The sequence below is a fragment of the Octodon degus genome, unplaced genomic scaffold, assembly GCF_000260255.1.
Source record: "Octodon degus isolate 3935 unplaced genomic scaffold, OctDeg1.0 scaffold00117, whole genome shotgun sequence".
Taxonomy (NCBI): Eukaryota; Metazoa; Chordata; class Mammalia; order Rodentia; family Octodontidae; genus Octodon; species Octodon degus.
Window position 1 is genome coordinate 8,844,238 of NW_004524693.1, and position 5,269 is coordinate 8,849,506.

The following is a 5,269-nucleotide window of genomic DNA, read 5'->3' on the forward strand; positions in this document are numbered from 1 at the left end:
GAATGTGTATGAGTGCTTCACTGTCGTGTGATGGCTTTAAGTGTTTCAGAAAGATACTGAGAAATGGTTTAGATGAACTAAATGGAACTACTTTTTTTAAGCTGTGGTAAGCTTTATTTCAAATAATAAAAGTGAAAAATGAGAAAGGAGCAGGACCAGCAGGCAAGCTTGTGCCTAGTAAAAGAGAAAAAATAAGTTAAGAGTCCACCCTGGAGGAAGCAGGGTAGATGATCATGAGGAAAGTCACTATAGAAGACTATATTTATTTATCTACATTTAGTTTTGGGAGGAAATTCTGTTCTAATTTCCACAGTATTTGTGCAAGTTTACCCTGCAAAAAACAGTGTAAAAGCATCCTTTTTCTATACAACCTCATTTGAATTTGTTGTTTTCTTGAGTCCTTCAAAATATTTCTGAATGCAGTAAGACAGAATCTAAGTGCTATTTTAAAATAAATTTATTTTTTTAATTTTTAATTATTTATTAATATATTTTATATAATTTTATTATTTTTTTGTGGTGCCAGTGGTCAAACTCAGGACCTTGAACTTGCCAGGCAAGCAATTATTCCATTGAGCTATCTCCCCAGCCCTTTCTTTTCTTTTTAAAAAAGAACAAAGATTAGTCAGTTTTGAAACCGTCTCATTGGTATTTGTTTCTCAGTAAAATTAATTTTTAAAAAAGAGTTCACAAAAAGATAGTTATGCAGGACTATATAAAATGTAATTATATTGGACAAATCCATTTAAAAGGTCATTGAAGGTTTCAGGGTTAATCCTGAGGGGATTTGACTGATCTTGTCAGATGCAAAAGTGACATTTCTTGTCATATAGGTCTTCCTTTATCTTGGTGTTAACCATACAGCAGAAAAGTATAAAAAAGAGGTATAAAAACAAAAAGCCATATTAATATGCTGAGCTGTAAAAAGCTCAAGTCAACAACTTCTGACATTGTCAGTTCTCCAGATAACTCACTACTATTATGGACTACTGGACTACATTGGATTATTTTGCTGAATTCACGCACCTACAATATTTAAATGGCAATGGAATAGCCATCTCTGACAAAACTAAAGAAAAAAAGGGGATACAAATAAAGGACCATTTTGTATCTGTATATACAAAATAGTTAGGACAGATATACAGCTACTTTCTCTTCATTCAATGTGAAGAAAGATTTTTACTAATAGTGTTTGGACAGGGTATCATGTCTACGTCTTGTACTATGAATAACTAATACGAAGACAACAATATGCAATATATTAATTGTTGAAACTGTCCTACTGATCAGTTTTGAAACTGTCTCATTGATATTTGTTTCTCAAAATTAATTTAAAAAAATAGAAAACATGAGAATAAACAAAATAATAGGAATTCAACCATGGTTGCTATATTGCATGTTGTCTTCAAATTAGTTGATTACATTACCAGATATAAGCATGTAAAATTGGTCAAAATTATAAAAAATGAAAAGAAAAAAATTAAGCATTAGCTGCTCCTTTCAACAGACCAGTACAAGTTAGCAGTACAACTATTCAAGCTATTCTGTATATATACATAAATATATCTTTTTCCCTTCCTTCTTTCTTTCTTTTGTCCTTTTCCTCATCCCAGTTGTTCCTTCCCTTTGAACAGATTTTTCCCTTTCACATTATGTATTGTACCTCTCAGATTTTATTTATTCTTTCAGGTTCTTACACTAATGAGACAATACAGTGTTTACACATGTGGGTCCAATTTACTTTACCTATAAGTGTGGTCTGTAGTTGCATCCATTTACCAAAAAAAGCCTTGAGTTTATCTTCTTTAGAAGTAATACTCCATGGTGTAAAAATACACATCTTTTTTTATCCTTTCTTCAGTTGATGGGCATTTGTGTTGTTTGCAAGATTTAGCTAGACAAATTGCACTGCTACAGACATGGGTGCGCATATATCTCTATGGAATGATGATTTCAGTTCTTCTGGAGAAATACCAGGAGGGCAATAGCTGGGTCAAAGGGGACGTCTAATCATAGTTTTTCTGTGTTTCTTTTTCAGGAATCTCCACACTAATTTCCTTTTTTAAAAATTTTTATTAATTTTATTGAGAAACAAATAGCAATGAGCCAGTTTTAAAACTGATTAATAGGACAGTTTCAATAATTAATACATTGCATATTGTTTTCTGCACAGTGGTTCTTCATAGTACAAGATGAAGACATGATGTCCTGTCCAAATACTATTAATACAAATATTTCTCCTCATTGAATTAAGAGAAAGTAGCTATATATCTATCCTAACTATTCTGTATATACAGATACAAAATGGTCCTTCTTTGTACTCCTTTTGTTGTTTAGTGTTGTCAGAGATGGCTATTCCATTGCCATTTAAATAATGGGGCCAGAGAAATGGCTCAGTAGAATAAGCACTTCCCTGGCAAGCACAAGGGTCTGAGTTCAATCTCCGGTTCCACAAATAAATAAATAAATAAATAAATAAATATTGTAGGTGCATGAATTCAGCAAAATAATGCAATATAGTCCAGTAGTCCATAATAGTAGTGGGTTATCCATAGGACTGACAATGTCAGAAGTTGTTGACTTGAGCCTTTTACAGCTCAGCATATTAAAATGGCTTCAATTTTTATACCTCATTCCACCCTAATTTCCATGTAGTGGTTTTACCAGTCTAAGCACCCATCATCAGTGGAGAAGGGTTCTTTTATTCCCACATCCTTTCCAGCATTTGTTATTGGTTGATTTCTTCCTAATAATCATTCTTTCTGGGTTAAGATGGAATCTTTGTATTGTTTTAACTTGCATTTCTCAAATGACCATAGTGATATATGTGCACCATGTTTATAGCAACACAATTTGTGATAGTCAAATCCTGGAAGCAATCCAAATGCTCATCATCTGAGGGATATATGAAAAAGATGTGGCATTTTTATACAATGGAGTATTACTCAGCTATTGAGAAAGACAAACTTAGGGCCTTTATAGGCAAGTGGGTGCAACTAGAAACTATAATCATAAGTGAAGTAAATCAGAACCACCTGTGTAAATATCATATTGTCTCCCTAGTGTAAGAAACTGAAAGAATAAATAAAACCTGGAAGGTATAATAGATATAGTAAAATGTTCAGTCAAGAAACTGAATTTAACGATTAAACAATGAAGATGAGAAAAAGGAGAAAAGATAACAAAAAAGAAAGGAGGGAGAAACATGCAAGTATATGTACAGGATGGCTGAGATGATTGTACTCATAATTTCCATCAGTTTTTTTTTTAAATAGCAGTTATTGGTTAGAATTTTCACCTTGACTCACTCTATATGCTGATATCAGCAATCTGAACAACTACATCGAGGACAGCAATGTGCAATAGAAAATCCATGGTTGAATACTTCTCATCTTGGTCTTCCAAATGTGTACCTTTTCTAATTATCAATTATTATACTCTCTTTACAATAAATTAAAACAAAAATAAGACAAGGAAAAAACAAAAATAAGTAAGAACATTTAATCAGTAATAAAAAGCCCCAGCAAATTCCAGGACCAGACTGCTTCACTGTCAATTTTATGAAGTACTTAAAGAACTTAAATCAATCATTCTTTATCTTTTCCAAATAATTTAGGAGGATGAATACTTCCAAACTTCATTTATAGCGGGCAAGATGGCGGCCAGCGCGTCTATATTTACTATGACAGTGGCAGCTGCAGTAAAATGGACGATATCAAAGAGAGCTCTCTTGAAGCATTTATTTCCAATGCAAAATGGAGCTTTATCTCATGTTTGCTGTAAACCTACATATTCTTCTCTTCCAGATGACTATAATTGCAAAGTAGAGCTTGCTTTGACATCTGATGGCAGGACAATAGTATGCTACCACCTTTCTGTGGACATTCCATATGAACACACAAGACCTATGCCTCAACCAGATCCTGTCCATAATATTGAAGAAACATATGATCAAGTGCTGAAAACTAGATTAGAAGAAAATGAAAGTGAATCCCTTGAGCAAGGACCCATGAGAGAACAACTTAGCAAAATATTCTTCACAACGACGCATCGTTGGTATCCTCGCGGGCAGTATCACAGACGTCGTATGGAACTGAATCCTCCAAAAGACAGATGATATTGAGATTCACGGGAGAATCGAAGAGAAATGTTATCCTGAGCTTAGTTTTCCACTGGAAGAAATACACTAATACTATATATGGTAGTAGTCAAATAATAAAATGTCTTTTCACATACTAAAAAAGTAAAAATAAAAAATAAAAACAACTTCATTTACGAGGTTAGCATTACACTGAAATTAAAACCAAAATCACTGTCAAAACAATATCCCTAATTAATCTAAATACAAAACTCTTCATGAGACTGACTAGAAAATGAATTCATTAGCACTTTCAAAACATCATTCACCACAGCCAAGTGTTATTTATCCGTGGAATATAGGGATGGCTTAGCAAATGCAAGTCTGTAAATGAGATATACCAGTAGCATCAAAATGAAGTAAAAATGTTATCAACTCAGTAAATGTAGAGAAACTATCTGATAAAATTCAAATCCTTTCATGATAGAAACTCTCAACAACTTACATACAGAAAGAGTGTGACTCAATTCATAAGGCAAACCATACCTACTGTCATAATCAGCAGTAAGATCTCCAATCTTTTTCTCTAAATCAGGAACAAGATGAGAATACCAACTGCTATCACATTCATTCCACTGGAAGGTCCTAGCTAGAAACAATTAGGCAAAGGAAAAATAATAAAAATGAAATAAAATAAAATAAAAAATAAAAAGCATCTGAATTGAAACAGAAGGTATGCTGTCCCTGTTTGGAGATAATTGTCTTATATTTTACAAGCCGATGTGAGTCCACCAAAAATTGATTGGAAGTAACAAACTTAGTAAAGTTGCAGGATATCACATTAACATATAAAGATCCATAAGAGTCACATACACTAACAGTGAGCTACCTGAAAACAATCTCATTCATAAAAATAAAATAATACAGAATATCTTATTACTTTTGTGTGCAGGGAAATTAAAAAGTACACTACATACAAAAGTAAAATAATTAGGAGTAAATTTAACTGGGAGATAGGTGTGTGCAGACAGTCTCAAGGTTAAAATCTATAAAATCTTGAAAACAAAAGAATAAGTGGATTTTAAATGTGCTCACCAAGAAGAATTCATAACTAGGTGCAATGACAAACATATTGATTCATCCAATTTAGTCATTTCACATTGCATGCACAATATACTATAATACATTACA

The 5,269-nt window shown here is 32.7% G+C and overlaps 1 pseudogene; it reads left to right on the top strand.

Annotated features, from left to right (window-relative positions):
• Nucleotides 1–3,655: 3,655 nt before the first annotated feature.
• Nucleotides 3,656–4,117, top strand: LOC101575880 (annotated as a pseudogene).
• Nucleotides 4,118–5,269: the final 1,152 nt, after the last annotated feature.